The 20,000-nt window shown below is 48.0% G+C and overlaps 2 protein-coding genes across 8 annotated transcripts in view; both read right to left on the bottom strand.

Annotated features, from left to right (window-relative positions):
* Galphao (G protein alpha o subunit) overlaps positions 1 to 20,000 on the bottom strand; it is a 264,299-nt gene that overhangs the window by 108,930 nt on the left and 135,369 nt on the right. The gene's annotated exons all lie outside the window — the stretch shown is intronic.
* LOC143026880 (uncharacterized) overlaps positions 19,855 to 20,000 on the bottom strand; it is a 164,500-nt gene continuing 164,354 nt past the window's right edge. The window contains exon 13 of the mRNA XM_076187671.1: positions 19,855 to 19,864. The gene's annotated coding sequence lies outside the window, so the exon portion shown is untranslated. The remainder of the gene's footprint in view (positions 19,865 to 20,000) is intronic.

Below are 20,000 nucleotides of genomic sequence, written 5' to 3'. Positions count from 1 at the left end.
AAAAACGAAAATAAAAAATATAATTAACATAAACTAGAATATATACTGTAGAATGAAAATAATTTATAGCAAATAAAATAAAATAAATCGAACGAAAATTAAATACAAAATATAAACTAGAATATATAGAATGAAAATAATATAAAGCAAATTGAAATAATAAAGAAATCAAACGAAAATGAAAAACATAGAAAAAATAAGTAAATATATCATAAACAAAATCTAAACAAGTTTTTATATAATTCATAAAATATTCCTGAATCAAATACTGTTTTTTTAATTCTATCTACTCAAATGGACAGCAATTTCAAGTTCATTTAAGACACGTAGCGCAATTTACAGTTCCATGAAAATAATTTTGAATTTACTAAAATAAAAGTAATTGAAAAGAAGGTAAAAATCCTAATATTTGTATTTCTATTCCAGAGGGAGAGAGACAGACAGACAGACCGAGAGAGAGAGAGAGAGAGAGAGAGAGAGAGAGAGAGAGAGAGAGAGAGAGAGAGAGAGAGAGACAGACAAAGAAAGGATATGTTTGTACACCCGCTATATGCTCATGTGTGTGTGTGTGTGTGTGTGTGTGTGTGTGTGTGTGTGTGTGTGTGTGTGTGTGTGTGTGTGCGCGACACCTTTCCAGCTGGAGACGCGCCAGATGGTCACCACCGCGACCACCAAAGGTATTGATTGTATCCAACTGGCCAAGCAGCAGCAGCAGCAGCAGCAGCCCGGCGGAGAACCAGCTGCAGCAGCTGCTGCAAAACAGGAGAGCAGAACCAGCTGCTGCGGGCGACCGCCGCCGACCGCAGGGGGGGGGGGACTCGACTCTTATGATTATCGCATTTTGTCGCCAGGCGATTTTATTCGCCTTCAGGGGGAGGGGGAAGGGGGAAGGGGAATAGGGGAGGGGGAAGTGAGAGGTGAAAAGGGGAAAGGAGAGGGGAGAGGGGAATGGGGGAGGGAGAGGGGAATGGGGGAGGGGAGAGGGGAATGGGGGAGGGGAGAGGGGAATGGGGGAGGGGAAAGGGGGAAACGAGAGGGGTAACGGGGAGGGGGAAGGGGGAAAGGGGGAGGGGAAAAGGGAGAGAGGGAAGGGGGAATAGAGAAGGGAAAGGGGGGAATAGAGAAGGAGAGGGGAAATGGGAGGGGAAAGAGGGAGTGGGAAGAGGGAGGGGGAAGGGGGAAGGAGGAAGAGGGAGAGGGACGGGGGAGAGGAATGAAGGTGGAGGAGGGGGAAGGGGGAAGAGGGTGGAGGAGGGGGAAGGGGGAAGAGGGAGGAGGAAGTGGGAGGGGCAAGGGGAGGAGGGAGGGGGAAGGGGAGGAGGGAGGGGGAAGGGAAAGTGGGGAAGTGGGAGTGGGGAAGTGGGAGTGGGGAAAGGGGAAAAAGGGGGAAATGGGAGAGGGGAAAGGGGGATTTGAGAGGGGAAAGGGTGGGGGCTCCCAAGGATTTTTTTTTCTATTTTTCCCATTATTATTATTTATTTAATCTATTATTTTTTCTAACATTATTTTATATTTTCCTTCGTTTTTAGGATTCCCCTCATTTATATTGTTTTGTCTGATCTATTTTTCGTTTCTCTACTAATTTAATATAATTTGTTTATTTTTGTTTGTCACTATATATATATATTATTATTATCATCATTATTATTATTATTATTATTATTTTTTTTTTTTTTTTTTTTTTTTTTTTTTTTTTTTTAGGGGTTGGGGAGGGACGCACAACCTGTAGGCTGGCACTCTATCCCCGGACCAGGAATTAAAATGACAGAAATAACAATAATAATAAAAGTGCTCCTACTAATAACATCAACGAAAATAACAAAGTTAGTGATTTTTAGCCATTAAGGATTCAATTGCTTTTGAAAGGAAGATTTCATGAAGTTTCAGGATTTCACTGAAACCTGCTGAAATGATGACAGAGGTAAAGGAGGAATGATGGGAGAGGGGGAGAGATGAGAGGGGGAGGGAAAGGGGAGAAAGGGGGAAACGGAGAGGAAAGGAGGAAGGGGAAAGGGGGGAAAGGGGGGAAAGGGGGAAAACGGAGAGGAGAGGGGGAAAATGGAGACGGGGGACAGGGGGAATTGAGAAAAGGGGAGGGAAAGGGGGAAGGGGGACGGGGAAAAGAAAGAAATTCGACAGGGGGAGAGGGGGGAGGGAAAGGAGGAGAAGTTAAGGAAAGGGGGAGGAAGGGAAAGGGTGTGGGGAAGGAAAGGGGAGAGGGGAAAAGAAGAAGGGGGAAAGGGGAAGGAAAGGAGAATGGAGAAATGGGGGGAATTGGGAAGGGGAAAGGGGGAGGGGATTAGGGGGGGGCAATTTTTTTTTTACCTTGTGGTAATTTATGGAAAATACCCATAAATTACCCCATTACTTATCATTACCCCCATTCCACTTTTATGCAGACAATATTTCAAGAATTGTAGAGACACCCCTACGGACCAGAAACACGGAGGATTGTTCTTATGGTCGGAGACCAGTTATAAATTAATCCCAAATTGTCGGTGATTTTCTTCTTTTTGTTCTGCATGTTCTTCTTGTTCTTGACCAACTTTCGCCTTTCTAGGAACACAAGTAGAATATTCTTAGCTAGATTATGACGTCTTCCTTTCTTCTAGAACGAGCTAGAGAAAAACTAGATCTATTACTAGATTAGAACAAATTTAGATTTTTTCCCCTCAAAAGGTCTTTGAAGAACAAATGGCTACCCCTGGAAAAGGGTGGAAAAAACGAGGGAGGAGGAGGAGGAGGAGGGTGGTGAACAGTGATGATTAATTCATTACTATCACCACTGAACACCAATACTATCACCACACAACTATTTACACCAAAAATGCAGCACCATCCATCCATTCCTGTCACCATTATCTGTGCAAATATTTTCATCATTTTCACCATCTTTCACCACGTTAGTATCTCCACCAATGCCATTTCTCACCACCATTCAGTGCATCATTAACACCATTCCCACCAACACCGTCCCCAGGTGACAATAGGCGTATTGAGCACCACACTACCCATCATTGTCACCACCTCCACCCACCCTTCCGCTACCACCACCACCAGATTACATCACACACACACACACACACACACACACACACACACACACACACACACACACCAGTCGATATATATACGGCGGCGGCGGCTGAGAGACCGACCTCCGGCCCATCCCGCCGTTTCCATGGCAACCACGTCCCACGTCGGCTCCAGAAGGGGCGCCAGCGGGGAGGGGGGAAAGGAGGGGGAAAAGGAGGGGGAAAGGAGGGGAGAAAGGTGGGGAGAGGAGGAGGAGGAGACGGGGTAGAGGAAGAGGAGGAGGAGGAGGAGGGGCAGAGGAAGTGGAGAGGAGGAGGGGCAGAAGAAGAGGAGAGGAAAAGGTGCAGAGGAAGCGGAGGAGGAGGGGCAGAGGAGGCGGAGGAAGACGTGGGCGAGAATGATGATGATGATGATGAGGAGGAGGAGGAGGAGGAGGAGGAGGAGGAGAAGGAGGAGAGCGAGGATGATGATGATGAGGATGAGGAGGATGAGAGCGAGGAGGAAGAGGAGGAGGAAGAGGAGGAGGAAGAGGAGGAGGAAAAGGAGGAGGAGGTGGCCGAGGAGGCGGTGGTGGCGGAGGCGGGCGAGAAGGAGGAGGAGGAGGAGGAGGAGGGGGTAGTTGCAAAGGGGAAGCAAAGATGACTCGTGACCCAGTTTGGCCTCGTCTCCCGCCGCCGCCAGGGGTCGCTCTCTTGTCTTGTCTCGTCTTGTCTTGGCTTTGCCCAAGCCAGAAGGGAAGGGGACTGGGAGAAAGAGAGGTAGAGACACACAGATATAGAGAGAGAAGAGAGAAAAAAGGGAAAAGAGAAACAAGAGAGAAAAAAAGAGTGAGAGAGTGAGAGAGTGAGAGAGAGACTTTACTCCCACCCCCGACTCCCCCACCCCAAGCCTTCCACCTTGTACTCCTCCTCTTCCTCCTTTTAAGATAAAAAAAATTACCATCATCATCATTATCATCACCACCTCCACCTCCTCTTCCTCCTCCACCCCCTCCTCTTCCTCCTCCTCCTCTTCTTCCTCCTTCGCCACCAATGACTTATCTTGTACTCTCTCTTCCTTCTCCCTTCCCTTCCTCCTTCCTTTCTTCCTTTTCTCCTTCCTTCCTTCTTTCCTTCCTTCTTTCCTTCCTTCCAAGCTACTCCCGTGAGCTGCACCTCTTTGGACCAGATGTACCAACGAGGTGATGTGCATTTGATTTATTACCAAAGATTATTTTATCTTTGTAAACAATACTGTATTAATGCAGTAGGAATGTATAATACATAAGCTGTGTTGGGCATTTGTGAAAAACTTTTTAAAGAACTAAAATAGATAAATATTTAAATGAATGAAAATTAGATAAACAACTTGAATAGAGGGCGAAATTGAAATTCTATTGGATCAAGATGTTGGCAAGTTGTCCAATGCTGATTGGTCCCCCACAGAAACGACGTGACGTCACAGGCGGGCCGAACACAGGAAACGACATGACGTCACGGGCTGATCGATTCCGTGAAAAAAGTTTGGACTTCCAAAGAGGAGGAAGAGGAGAAAGTAAAATATGAAGTAGAATAAATGAAAAAAAGAAGATTTATAGATACCAAATATATAATTAAACCAGAAAGGATTCGACTCAAGGAGAATATGTTGACGATTCCATCAACGACCGACGACTCGAAGACCGAGCGACACGACGTCATCAGTCTTCATTTCCTGAACGAACGACTTGACGTCAAACAAAACTTGAGACTTATGAGGGACAAACAACAAACAGAGACAGAGGAAGAAATAGGAGGTTGTGTGTGTGTGTGTGTGTGTGTGTGTGTGTGTGTGTGTGTGTGTGTGTGTGTGTGTGTGTGTGTGTGTGTGTGTGTGTGTGTGTGTGTGTGTGTGTGTGTGTGAGCGTTTCAGTACACAAAGAGGATTAAAAAAAAAGTTCAGATAAGTAGGCAACCTGCTAATGACTGGATAGATAGCTGACCTGTTAAGCAGTCGACATTGTATGTAGTCGACCTGTTAACTGTGAACTGCTAATCAGGCGACCTTGTAAGTAGATCAACCTGCTGAATAGGTGACCTACTGAATAGGCGACCTGCTGAGTAGGCGACCTGCTAAAATGGTGACCTGCCGTCAACCACAGAAAGACCAAACGCCGCGCCATCCAGCGCAAGAGTAGTCGATCAAGCGTCCGTAGTCGGGAACTATCCAGGCAAGAGTAGTCGATCTACGGTCCGCACACGGGGTGATCGATAACATCATCTCGACAAACATGTGCACTTGCTCCTCCTCCTCCTCCCCCTACCCCTGCTACTCCTCCTCTTCTTCTTTTCTTCTTCATCCTACTTTTCTTCCTCCTCCTCCCCCTCCTTTTCCTCCTACTCCTTCTTCTTCTTCTTCCTCCACTTCTTCCTCTTCTTTTTCTTCTTCTTCCTCTTCTTTTTCTTCTTCCTCCTCTTCTTCCTCTTCTTTTTCCTCCTCCTCTTCTTCCTTTTCTTCTTCTTCCTTTTCTTCTTCTTCCTCCTCTTCTTTTTCTTCTTCCTCCTCCTCCTTTCTTCTTCTTCTTCTTCCTCCTCTTCTTCATCCTACTTTACAGCCTTGTAAGGACCAAGAGGTCTGTTGCTGTTCGTAGGTATAAGTAACTCCCCATTCTTCCTCCTCTTCCTCCTCCTTTTATCCCTCCTCTTCCTTCTCGTCTTCTCCCTCCTCCTCCTCCTCCCTTGCACACTCTCATTAACTCTTTCTTAGACTCCTACTTCGCTTAGAGTGCAAATAGGGTCATTAGCGGCGCCCCTACGGGCCAGAGCTACGCATCATTCTTTTATGAACAGAGACATATTCATGGATGCCTTTGTTCCCGCTGTGTGTGTGTGTGTGTGTGTGTGTGTGTGTGTGTGTGTGTGTGTGTGTGTGTGTGTGTGTGTGTGTGTGTGTGTGTGTATGTGTGTGTGTGTACGCACCACCACGCCTACGAGTCCAGCCAAACGAGCATCAGAGACGAGGCAACGCACGCCAAGCGAAGCGAAGCGATGCGAATTGGGAGCGAGCGAGCTAGCGAGCTAGCAGCCTACCCTCATCCCTTTCATGTCAAAGTTCCGCCGCCGATCGCCCAGATGGCGACAGAGACGACTGGGGGGAGGGGTATGAGGGGAGTGGGGGGAGGGGAATGAGGGGAGTGAGGGGAGGGGAGTGAGGGGAGGGGAGTGAGGGAAGGGGAGTGAGGGGAGGAGAGTGAGGGGAGGGGAGTGAGGGGAGGGGAGTGAGGGGAGGAGAGTGAGGGGAGGAGAGTGAAGGGAGGGAAGTGAGGGGAGGAATGGGGTAAGGAGAGGAAAGGGTGGGGGAAGTAAGGGGAAGAGTGGGAAAGGGGATGGGGGGAGGGGTATGGAGGATATGGGACTTTGCAGGAATCCTTTAATAAATATCAAAGTACGGCGGAGGAGGAGGAGGAGGGGAGGAGGGGGAGGAAGAGTAGGAGGAGGGGAAGAGGGGAGGAGGACGATGGGGAGGAGGAGGGGGAGGAAGAGGAGGGGAGGAGGGGAGGAGGAGGGGAGGACGAGGGGGAGGAGGGGAGGGGGAGGAGGGGAGGAGGAGGAGGAGGGGAGGACGAAGGGGAGGAAGAGGGGAGGAGGAAGAGGAGGGGGGAAGAGGGGAGGAGGAAGAGGAGGAGGGAAAGAGGGGAGGAGGAAGAGGAGGGGAAGAGGGGAGGAGGAAGAGGAGGAGGGATGATAGATGAGAGGGAAAGGGGGAGGAACTTACATATGGGGGAAGTGTGTAAAGAAACTGGGGGGGGGACAGAGCAAAAGTGGGGAGGAGAAGGAAGGGAGGAGAAAGTGAGGGAAGCCAAACAGGCAATGGAAGAAGAGGTGGGGGTGGAGGAAGAGGAGAGAGAGGGAGAGGAGGGGGAGGATAAAGAAGAGGGGAAGAGGAAGAGGAAGGAGAGGAGAGTGAGGAAGAGGAGGAATACGTGGGGGAGGAGGAAAAGTAGGGGAGGAGAAAAAGAGGGAAGAAGAGGAGGGGAAGAGGAAGATGCGGGAGGAGAAAGAAGAGGAGGATGAAGAAGAGGAGGGGGAGGAAGAGGAGGGTGAGGAAGAAGAGAGGGGAGGATGAAGAAGGGGAAGGAGGAAGAGAATAAAGAAGGAATGGAAAAGAAAGAATAATAAAATGAAGCCTTGGAGAGAGAGAGAGAGAGAGAGAGAGAGAGAGAGAGAGAGAGAGAGAAATAGAGAGAAAGAGAGTGTAAGTGCATATGTGTAAGTGCGTGCGTGCGTGCGTGCGTGCGTGCGTGTGTGTGTGTGTGTGTGTGTGTGTGTGTGTACACAGGTGTACAACCATTCCCCTTCGAAGGATCACTGGTTGCTCCTCTCAAGCTCAGAGAGAGAGAGAGAGAGAGAGAGCGGCACCGAGTACCAGCGGGTGCCAACGCTCAGTGCCAGCTGTCAGGAGTCAATTCCTCGAGAAACAAATCCTCCTGTGATGTAATGCCTAGCCGCGTGGGACACTTACCATCTGTCGGGCAGTACTCAGATGGTGCAAGGAAGCATCACCATCTGCGAAACACAAAGCTGGTTTGCAAACCATCTGACGTGACTACCAGCTTATGATTCGTCGTCAGCTGATGGGCTGACAAGGTGCTGTCAGTTGTGTGCCAATCAGCTTATCAGTATGACGTCATCGTTTGGTTATTATGACGTCATCAGTTAATCGTTATGACGTCACCAGCTCATCATGACGTCATCAGATGATAAATGGGGACAACCATGGCGTCAACACACAACCAAAAGTGATAAATAATAAATAACTTTATAAATAAATAAAAACAAATAACAGAATTATTGAAATAAATGAATGAATACATAAATAACAATAGATAAATAAATAATAACAATAAACAAACAAATCAACCAATACAAAAAATAAATTACAAATAAATAAATCATTAAACGATTATACAACAATAAACCAATAAATACATCAAATAAATGATAAAACAAATTAACAAATGCACAAAATATATAACCCACAAATAAGTAAATAAATAAATAGAATATGAAAAATAAGAAAGAAACTAGAACCAAAGATATATAATGCCACTACCCAGCACCTTTGCCTTTCGTACTAGGACTGCCTGATCAAAGAGCATTTACCAGCATCTCCTGGGATCGAACCCGCGTCAGCGTTGTCCGAGGGGGCGACTGAAACCAACGCTCCACAGGGAACACAGGATAAATGATGTCTTACAAGTTCAGGATACCTTGGGACAAAGATCTCAGGCGATTCTGTACATGACTCCCCACCTCTCTCTCTCTCTCTCTCTCTCTCTCTCTGAATATCTCATCCTCTCTCTCAATACCTCTCAACCTCCCCCCCCCCGCACACACACACATATTGGTGGCAATGGTGTAAAAGATGGTGACAGTGAAAAAGGAGGAGGAGGAGAAGGAGGAGGAAGAATAAGACGAAGAAGAGGATGAGGAAGAAGAGGAAGAATAAGACGAAGAAGAAAATGAGGAAGAAGAGGAAGTGGAGGAAATGGAAGAGTACAAGGAAGAGGACGTGAAAAAGAAGCAAGAGGAGGAAGGGGAGGAGGACAAAGACGAGGAGAGAGGAGGAGGAAGAGAAGTTACATGGATAAACGAACAGCAAGAGACCTATTGGTCCTTAGATGGTTGTTTCGGTACCTAATCTACCATTAATAATTATCAATACCATCACTACTATTATCACTATTACCATTCATATATATATATATATATATATATATATATATATATATATATATATATATATATATATATATATATATACACACATACATATAACAAAGGCTTTTTCCACAAATAAGGGAGGTAGCCGAAAACAAAGGCTACCTTGTGGTGGGGGGAAAGAATATTGCCATCAAGTCTTCCCACTTGAGACGAAGAGACGATAAAAACGTGACGGGGATTAGGACTAGGCATCCTTCTCCCTGTAGCCCCACAGGAAAAAAATAAGTAATATATATATATATATATATATATATATATATATATATATATATATATATTCTTATTTATATGTAAATAATTCTAGTCGGGGATTTGTCGCTAAGTACACCTCGAGATGTTTTCTGAATACCTCTACAAGTGGAACAATCGATGGCGTTGGATGGCAGACCATTTCATATATCAACAACGCGATTGAAGAAACAGTACTTTGGTATGTCTATTTGAAACCATTTTCCTACAATCTTGCATCCATTACTCCTAGTTGAGTTAGAGGTGTCAATTTTAAAATATTTTTCTACATTCATGTTTTCAATTCCTTTGACAGTTTTGAAGACCTCAATCAGATCTCTTGTTCTCCGTTTCGAGAAACTAAACAAATTTAGTTCACTTAAGCGCTCTTCGTACGGTTTGTTCCGCAACCTAGGAATGAGCTTTGTTTCTCTACGCTGCACTTTTTCTAACTTCTGTATATCCTTCTTGTAATATGGAGACCAGCACTGTACACAGTATTCTAGATTAGGTCTGACTGGGGCATTGTAAAGATTAAAAATAATTTCTTCATTTCTAAATTCAAAAGCTCTACGAAGTGGACGAGGAGGATGAAAAGGAGGAGGAAGAGAAGGAGGAGGAAGAGGAGGAGGAGACCGAGGAGGAGAAAGGGACGAGGAGGAGGTGTACAAAGCAACTGCCCTCGAGGTCAAGTGAGATTTCTTGTTTTCTCTCTCTCTCAAGGGCGACGCTGCTACTTGACGCCCCTCCCCCCTTCTGCGGCGGCAGCGGCGGTGGCCCATGGGTTACAGCGTTCCCGAGTTCGAACCCTAAGGATCTTTTCCAAGAACCTCAGCTTCTAAACGGAATCCTCCGCCAGGAGACGCCTCGCTAAGGAAGACATCGTCACTTTTGCCTCAAGTACTTGGGTAGCTTGGAGGATGGAGACATGACGATGAATACGACGACGAGGAAGACGATGACGACGACGAAGAAGATGACAAATATGGCGAAAAAAGACGACTAAGACGAAAAAGATGACAACGACGGAAACTACGAAGACAACAAAGACGATGACGACGACGAAGACGACAAGACGAAAAAGATGACAGCGACGGAAAATACAATGACAAAGAGGACGAAGAAGACGACATATAAGACGAAAATGACGACGAAGACGAAAAAGATGACAGCGACGGAAACGACGAAGACAACAAAGACGACGACGACGACGACGACAGGGACGAGTGGGCGTGGAAAAGCAAGAGACGATACGTTGCTTAGCAACGCTCCAAGAACACACGAACGCACGCACGCAGCCAGCAAGCCAACCTGTCGGCCAGCGACGACCGTTCCTGTGAAGGGTGCAAGTCCCGCTTCCGTCCCCGTTTTACGCCAGGAGGCGCTTAGCGGTCGAGACAAAGCTGTCACCTTTGCCCTGAGTGGATGGGTAGTGTGAGAATGAGTGGGGGGAGGGGGAGAGGGGAGGAGGGAGGAATGTGAGAATAAAATAAATAAATAAAATAAAACTACAATTAAATAAAACAAAAAATAGAACAACGGAAAAAGGAACACTAAAAGGAAATAGAGAACAAAAACAAAGTAAAAAATAGAATAAAATAAAACAAAAACAAATATAACAAAATAAATCAGCTTACATAAAGCATCGAACGGGGGAGCCTCTCCCACGGACATCGGAAACTGAAAAGCTGGCGGTTCCTTGGCAACCAGCTGGGAGAGGGGGAGAGGGGGAGAGGGGGGGAAGCGTCTGCGTGACTCGCCATCTGCCACCAGATGGGACCGCTTCCTGGGGGAGAGGGGGGGAGGAGAGGGGAGAGGGGGGGGAGGAGAGGGGGAGAGGGGGAGGGGGAGAGGGGGCGTTACCACCTGCTCTACTGCATTCCCCAAATGAGTCATTGAGGATTTCGTTAGCAATAACCAGCGGTTCTATCCTTAGGGGGTAATATCGCACTAAAGGGGGCAAGAGGGGGAGGTGGGAGAGGGGGAAGTGGGTAGAGGAGAAGCAGAGGGGGAGGTGGGGGAGGGGGTAAAGGAAAAGGGGAAGGGAACAAGGGAGGGGAAAGGGAAGGCGGCCAGGGAAGAAGGGAAAAGAAGAGGCGAAAGGGGGAAAGGGAAGGAGAAGAGCGAAAGAAGGAAAGGGAAGGAGAAGAGGGAAAGGGGAAAGAGGGGAAAGGGAGTCGAGGTGGTGGTATACAAGGAAGGAAATGGCAAAACAAAGATTAGTCTTCGTTCACAGAGGAATGATGTGTGACTCTGGTCCGCAGGGGTGTTATTCAAGTCTCTCAATTATTGAAATAAACTCGTTCAATCAATACCCGATACAGATGTAAAAAAAAATAATAATAATTACTATTATTATTATTATTATTATTATCATTATTATTACTATTATTATTTTCCCCAATCGTAAAAGAAGCCTGCGTGTCTCGGGTCCATAGGGGCGCCTCTACAGTATAGTCTCCCCCATCTGCATAAACCTTGTGCTGCCACTACCCCATACGGGAAGCGATTCATTCACAAGGGGTAACCCCCCTTACTCCCCCCATCCCCTCCCTCCCCCGGTACAACCTAGATACCAAGAGCACATGGAGACTTCCCCCCTCCCCCCATGCCTCCCTTACTCCCACCCGCCGTCATGAGCTCAGGGAAAGACGGGGGGAATGTCTTGAGTATCTTAGTAATTCCGGGCATTTGCCGGACATCTTTCCCCCCACCTCGGATATTTCCCCCCACCCCGGACATCTTTCCCCCCACCTCCGGACATATTTCCTCCCACCTCCGGACATCGTCCCCCCATCCTGGACATCTTCCCCCCACCCCGGACGTTTCCCCATCATCCTTGGACATTTCCCCCCACCATCCATCCCTGTCATTCCCCCCCCCCTACCCCGGATACTTCCTCCCTATCCGCGGACATTCGACCAACTTCCAAGCGATGTTCAAAAAATTTTCCTAACTGGAACTTCAACACACACACACACACACACACACACACACACACACACACACACACACACTCACACACACACACACACACCTTACCGGTGGTTAGTATCAACGGCTACCACTTGCGCAACTACAACATATGGTGGCAGCTAAATTAAACGGCTGTCAAAAGACCGCAGTTTATCATTTTCCATCAATGTTGTAGTCACACATTTTTGACTACCACAGACTCCCTCGACACAAGACCGCACTCCGCTCAAGGCATAAAAACCTGATAGTAACGGAAGTCATTACTGTCTCCCCTTGGGCAAGGGACGATTGTGGGTACGTTTATAACATTACCCAGATCGATTTATACAAACTCTCATCCGAAAGGGGATCAGCTGTCGATCACGAGTCCATCACGAGGGTCAAGATGATGGGAATTCATCTGGGGACATCCGAGCGATTCAACGGATAAGATAACTCAGAACAGCATCCTGGGATACATTACCAGATAGACAACACCACCACCCTCCGCCTTGAGAGAGACAGAGAGACAGAGAGAGAGAGAGAGAGAGAGAGAGAGAGAGAGAGAGAGAGAGAGAGAGAGAGAGAGAGAGAGAGAGAGGGGGGGAACATATTAAGTACCCGTCGTGATTAAACACGCACATACACATACACACACGCACATACACATACATACACACACACACACACACACACACACACACACACACACACGCACGCACAAACATTCCTAGGTTTGTACCCAAGCTTCAAAACCACACAGTCTCCTCCCCCCCCCTCTCCCACCCAACTATATATAGAGCTTAGTTTGCATGGTCGTTTATCAACACATGAGGGTGGGATAGGGGATGGGGGGAGGAATGGGGGGGGGGAGGAATATGCCCAAACAAATGAAGTACTATGGAGCGTCTTTACCAGCGTTTCTATCCTTACAGACAGTCCTTTTTTTTTTCTTTTTTTTTTTTTTTACATTTTTCTTTGACTTCCTCTACCGACTCCGCATCTTCACCGATGGGATAGAAGCGCTGGTTATTGCCAACCACAGCCTGAAGGACTGAAGTACAGTCCCGTGCAAAAGCTTTGGCCCACCCAGATTTTCATGACATAAAATTCATATATTCTTAAATCTAATTAAGAAAATGACCTCAACGTAAGCTAAATTACATATTGGAAAATGTGTTCCGCAAAGAGAGAGAGAGAGAGAGAGAGAGAGAGAGAGAGAGAGAGAGAGAGAGAGAGAGAGAGAGAGAGTGAGCTGTGGCGTGTGTCAAAACTTTTGCTCTAGACTGTACATAGTAACGATTTGATGGAGACTGTACACCCGCGTTTCTTTCCTGTTGACAAAAGACAAAGAACAGCCCCCACGGTGTACAGTAGGGAGGGTGGGGGAAGATGGGAAGAGGGGAAGGGGGAAAGAGGGAAGGGGGTGAGGGGAAGGAAAGAGGGGAAAGAGAAAGAGGGGAAGTAGAAGAGGGGAAAGAGAAAGAGGGGAAAGGGAAGTGGGGATGGGGGAAAGTGGGGGCAAGAGTGGAAGGAGGGAAGAGGAGGAGGAAAGAGGGGAGAGGGAGGAGGGGAGGGGGAAGAGGGGAAGGGAGACGAGGGAATGTGGGTAGAGGGGGAGAAGAAAGGGAGAAGTTGGGAGGGGAAATGGGGAAAGGAAAAAGGGGAAGGGAAAAAGGGAGGGGAGAGGAAGGGGGCAAGGAAAGAGGGGAAAAGGAGAAGAGGAGAAAGGAGGAGCGGGGAAGGAGGCAAGTGGGTAGAGGAGAAGAGGAAAGGGGAGTTGGGGAGGGGAAAAGGGGGAAGGAATAAGGGGAAAGGAAAAAGGGAGGGGGCTAAGGAAGAGGGGAAAAGGAGAAGAGGGGAAAGGAGGAGAGGGGAAGGAGGCACGTGGGTAGAGGGGAAGAAGAAAGGGAGGAGTTGGGGAGGGGGAAGGGGGAAAGGAAAAAGGGGAAGGTAAAAAGGGAGGGGAAGGGAAGGGGGCAAGGGAAAAGGGGAAAGAAGAGGGGAAGGGGGAAGAGGGGAAGGGAAGAGGGGAAGGGAGGAGAGGGGGAGAAGAAAGGGAGGAGTTGGGGAGGGGGAAGGGGGAAAGGAAAAAGGGGAAGGGAAAAAGGGAGGGGAAGGGAAGGGAGCAAGGGAAAAGGGAAAAGGAGAAGAGAGGGGAAATGGAAGAGGCCTAAGAGGAAAGGGGGGGGGGAAGGAAGGAAGGGGGAAGGAGGGGGAGGGGGAAAGGCATGGAAGTTGTATGAGGAAATACGATATCCCCCTTTTTCTTCGTCGTCTTCTTCTTCTTTTCTTCTTTTTCTTCTTATTCTTCTAGAGTCCGGGGACAAAAAGAAAATAAAAGAAAGAAAGAAAAAATAAATAAATTCTGTTTGGGAACCAGATAATCTTTTTTATCCGAATATTACCTACCAACCCGTAAAAATCAACAGGAAAATAAGATAAAATAAAAGACAACGAAAGAAGACAAAATAAAAAATAAAATCCTTATTCATATCTACTTCATAATCGTTTTTGTCATCCTTTCTACGTCGCGGAAATTCGCTCACGAGGCAACAATGGCCGCCGTGCTCTCACCGACATGACGTCATCAATAGGAATCACAACAACAATGGCGATAGATACGAAACAACGATAACACATTTCTTGCCAAAGATAACGAGGAGAGGAAGTGAGGGATAGAAGGAGGGAATATTTGGCGAAAAAGGGGAGGGGAAAAGAGGGGAGGGAAAATGAGGGGAGGGGAAAAGAGGGGAGGGAAAATGAGGGGAGAAAGAGTGAGTGCGTAGACTGAACAAGGTCTACTGGGACTCGGCAAGGTCATAGAGAATGAGGGGAAGTGAGGGGAAGGGGGGGAGGGAATTAGGGGGGAGGAGGGGTGGGGAGAGAGAGGGGGCAATAGAGGATGGACAGGGAGATGAGGGTATTGGAAAGATATGAAAGGAGAGGATGAGAGGGAGAGGAGGGGAGAGGTGGGGGAGAGGAGGGGGAAAAGAGAGGGAGGGGAGAGGGAGAGGAAAAGGAGACGATATAATAGTTGGGGCACGGGAAAGTAGGGTACAGGGGAGGGAGGAAGGAATAGGAGAGAGGGAGGAGAGGGGAGAGGAAGGAAGAGTAGAGGAAAAGAGGAAGGGAGAGGGGAGAAGACAGGCTGGGAGAGGAGAGGAGACGGGGAGAGGAGAGGAGAGGAGAGGAGAGGAGAGGAGGAGAGGGAAACGGAGGGAAGGGAGAAGGGGAGAGGAGGGGAGGGAGGAGAGAGAAGAGGAGAGGAGGGAAGTGGAGAGGCTGACGGGAAGAGGAAGAGGAAGAGGGAGGGGAGAGGAGGGGAGTGTGTCATGTGTCATCAGAAAGACAGAAGGGAGATGGAGGAAACTCTCCCCGGGGGGAAAGGGGGGAAAGGGGGAGAGGGGGAAAGGGGGAGAGGGGGAAAGGGGGAGAGGGGGAAAGGGGGGAAGGGGGGAGAGGCCTCATACCCACGCGTCAGCGGTCGAGGTGAACAACCTTGCGTGACGACCTCCTCCTCTTCCTCCTCCTCTTCCTCTTCCTCCTCTTCCTGCCGCGGTCTCTCCTCTCTGTCCTCGTCATCTTTGTCTTCACCGTCTTAGTCTTTTCTTCTTTTCTTTGTCTTTCGTCTTCTTTTTCTTCGTCGTCGTCTTCGTCTTTTCTTCTTCCGATTTTGTACTTCGACCAATCCGTTTGGGATTGTGACACGAAGAGGGAAGGGTGAGGGGAAGAGTGAGAGTGGGGGGAAGAGTGAGAGTGAGGGGAAGAGTGAGAGTGAGGGGAAGGGAAAGAGTGAGAGAGAGGGAAGGAAAACAGAGAGAGGGAAGGAAAACAGAGAGGGAGATGGAAGTGGGAAAGAGAGGGGAGAAGGAGGGCGAGAGGAAAGGGAAGGAAGGGGAAGGGAAGGGAGGGGAGGGTGAGGGGAGAGCCTGGACAAAGTGGGGACATTCACATGTGAGTACAGAGAAAACAAGGGATGAGGGGAAGGAGAAAAGAAGACAAAAGAGGGGAAAAGGGGGAGACGAAAAAGGGGGAAAAGGTCGAGGGGAGAGGGAGGAGGAGGAGGGGAGAGGGAATAGGAGGTCTGAAGGTCAGAGGGAGGGATGGGAGGGAGGGGAGGGGAGGGGGGGAGTGAAGGAAGGGAAAGGGAGAAGGGGAAGGAAGAAGGGAGTAAGGAGGGGGGATGAAAAAGAGGGGAGAGGAAGTGAGGGGAAGTGAGGAGGGAAATGGAGGGATGATGAAAGGGGAGAGAGGGGAAAATATCTATGTCACACTTTAATTATTCTATTCTAGTTGCCGTCATTTGATATTATTATAACTATGGGAAGAGGAGAGAGGGAGTGAGGGAGAGAGGGAGGAGGGGAGGGAGGAGGGGGAGGGGAGGTAGGAGGGAGGGGAGGGGAGAGGAGAGAGAGGGGAGTTAGAGGGGGAGGGGAGGGGGAGAGGAAGGGACCTACTTGCGTCTCTGAGTGTTTATTAAACTGCCGCCAGGTGATTTTATTCATCTGAGGGGGGGAAGAAATAGAGGACGAAGTACTGGGAAGACCGTTACATTATGATCAGTTACGTAACGGACAGCCGACACCGTGACGAAACCCGTCACACCACCACAAAGCCACTAAGCGACGGATAAATCCGTTACACGGCTTCATAAGTTTAATTGTAACGCCACCGTTACGTAACGGATAGTAACGAAACCCGTTACGCCACCACAAGGCCACTAGGTAACGGACAAATGTTACACTTCATCCTTTTAAGAGTAACGTCTCCGTTACATAACGGACTACTCAGGCATATGAACGTTACCTCAGAATGTAACGTAACTTGGCCGTTACATTATGGGCCACAAGGAAAACGACATTTACTTAAATTGGCCACATCATGACACCAATGGCCTTAATGGCCCTCACCCCAACTCAAATGACGGTTAAATAACCGTCTCCCAACGGACGGTTTTATAACGGTCCTTATATGATGGTTACACAGCAATCCCCACAAATGACAGTTACACAAGGGTTCCCCACAAATTACAATTACAAAACGGTTTACGCAAATGACTGTTAAATAACGGTCTTAAAAGGAGGTTAAACCAACACAAAGGTAATCTACCCAGACAAAAATATATATATATATATATATATATATATATATATATACATACACACACACATATGTTGAGACATTCTGACAGGTTGACCTAAGTGGGAGTAGGAAACACAGGAGTCTTAGTCCGAGTTTATTCCTGAGAAAGCATACCTGCGAAACTGGTCAGGAATAAACTCAGACTATGACTCCTGTGTTTCCTACTCCTACCTACGTTATGTATGTATATATGTATGTATGTATGTATGTATGTATATATGTATGTATATATATATATATATATACGAATAACAAAAACAAATAACAAATAAATACATAACATAGGTAACCAGAATAGATAAATCAATAACAAATAAATGATAAATAGCAAAAAACACGACTTAATCGTTGACTCTGGCTCCCGCAAGGCGATTTTATTCAGGCCAGGGGGAGCCCTCTACCTACACGTCAAAATAGTCGGATAAAATATCAAGAATCTTACTTTTGCAATTGCAGAGAACATGACTGGCCAACAACTTACCTGAAAAAAGGAGAGAACGAGAATTAGCATTACAAAAAAACAAATCAAATACATAAACAAATAAATACATACATAAATAAATATATGTGTTCTACGCAATGCAAACACTATAATCATTAGTGTTGACAAAATTGTCCACATTTGTTTGAAATGTCGAGACGCCGCGAAGCGTCTCCTACCGTAAACCTCCCCCCCACCCCTTCAGTCATACAGCGAAGGCGCTGGAAGAGTAGCTTGAACGGTGATGATGATGATGATGATGATGATGATGATGATGACGATGATGGTGATGATGATGACAATGATGATGATGATGGTGATGATGATGATGGTGATGATGACAATGATGATGGTGGTGGTGGTGATGATGATGATGATGACGACGACGGTGATGAAGAGGTGAGACAGAGAGAGAGAGAGAGAGTGGGAGAGAGAGAGAGAGCGAAGGAGAGGGTGACTTTGTGTGGGCTGGGAGGAAGAGGGGAGGAGGAGGCGGAGGAGGAGGAGGCGGAGGAGGAGGAGGCGGAGGAGGAGGAGGAAGGGAGGAGAAGGAGGAAGGGAGGGAGGAATGAGGAAAAGTGGAGGTACAGAAGGAATGAGTGAGAGCACAGGAGTAAGTGAGAGCGGGAGTGAGTGAGGGAGGAGGCTCAAAAGGAATTTTTCAATATTTCAAAAGGAGTGCCGGCCGGCCGCCCCTTCCCCCTCCTCCTCCTCCTCTTCCTCCTCCTCGTCGTCTTCAGCTCACAAGCAATGCTGCGAAAACGCCGAGGGGATGATATGTAGCGAGGGAGAGGGGATAGGGGGAGGGAGGAAGGGAAAGGGGGAGGAGGGAAGGGGTAACGGGGGAGATGTATAGCGAGGGACAGGGTGAGGGGGGAAGCAGGGGAGAGGGATAGAGGGGGACATGAGGGGAGGAGAGTGGGGAAGAAGGGGTAGCGAGGAGAGAGGGGGAGAGGGAGAGGGGGAAGTGGGAAAGAGGGGGAGATGTGTGGCGGGTACAGAGGGATAAGCAAGGAAGAAGGGGAGTGAGGGGGAGAGGGGAAAGGAGGGAGGAGAGCTGAGGGATAGGTTGCAATTAGCGCAGCAGGTGCTCTGCGACTCTTCAATAATGAATTTAGGTTCTCGGGGTAAGTGGGAGCGGGGGGAGGGGAGTGGGAGCGGGAAGGGGAGTGGGAGAGTGGGATCGGGGGCAATGGGAGTGGGGAGGGCAGTGGGAGTGGGGGAGGAGTGGGAGTGGGGGGTGGGAGGAGTGGAGGAAGAGTGGGTGTGGGAGTGGGAGTGGGGGAAGGAGTGGGAATGAGGGGAGGAGAGGGAATGGGGGAGGAGTGGGGGAAGGAGTGGGAGTGGGGGAAGGAGTGGGAGTGGGGGAAGGAGTGGGAGTGGGGGAAGGAGTGGGAGTGGGGGAAGGAGTGGGAGTGGGGGAAGGAGTGGGAGTGGGGGAAGGAGTGGGAGTGGGGGAAGGAGTGGGAGTGGGGGGATGAATGTGAGTCAGGGAAAGAGTTGGAGTGGGGTAGGAGTGGGAGTGGGGTGGGTGGGAGTAAGGTCATTCTGTTGTTTGAACTCCCACGCTAAGCTAAGAAACACCTGGTTTTGTTTGCCACCGAAACATGTAGGTTAATAGCATTTTGATATAGTCTCTCTCTCTCTCTCTCTCTTTCCTCTCCTCTCTCTCTCTCTCAGCCCAGAAGGGGTAATAAACGAACAAGGCTTCACTTAGATAAGATATGAAGAGAAAACGAGAAACCGATTAAGAATTGATACAAAATAAACTCTGAGAAAATGGAGAAGGAAATGAATGTACATTGTAAAGAAGGGCACCGAAGGAGAGGAGGGGAGGGAAGGAGAGGTAAGGAGGGAGGGAGGAAAGGAGGGAAGGAGAGAGGGAGGAAGGGGAGAGGAGTGGAGGGAAGGAGGGAAGGAGGAAAGAAAGGAGGGGGAGGGGTAGGGATGGAAGGGAAGGAGGGGTGGGGAGAGGAGGGAAGGGGGGAGAGGAGTGGGGAGAAGGAGGGATGGGAGGGGGGAGGGGAGGGCGAAGAACGCTTTCCAGCATTAAAACAATAATAAAAAGAATAAATGAAAATAAAATAAAAATTGACCTAGTTTTCTAGTTCCGACATTCTAGCTATCTATAAAATTGGCCTTTTTTTGTAATTATAACTAATGAAGGTAGGAAATATCTACTTTGTAATGGTACGAGGCGACCACCAGGTTTGACTTTTATCTATTTTTTTAATTAAGTACCTTTAATCGTTAATGAAATCTTTCATACCTTCGATCCACTGCCACCTCGACCATCCTGATCTTCTCTTCCCTTCCACCTTCGACCAATATACTCTTTGTTTTCCCAATTCATACCCGATTGTTGAAAATCTCTCATTCAAATTCTTCCCCCATCTAGACACACTACCACTTCT

Source organism: Oratosquilla oratoria, chromosome 1 (assembly GCF_046742065.1).
Source record: "Oratosquilla oratoria isolate Oo_2021 chromosome 1, ASM4674206v1, whole genome shotgun sequence".
NCBI lineage: Eukaryota > Metazoa > Arthropoda > Malacostraca > Stomatopoda > Squillidae > Oratosquilla > Oratosquilla oratoria.
The sequence above is the reverse complement of the archived record's forward strand: the minus strand, read 5'-3'. Positions and strand labels throughout refer to the sequence as shown.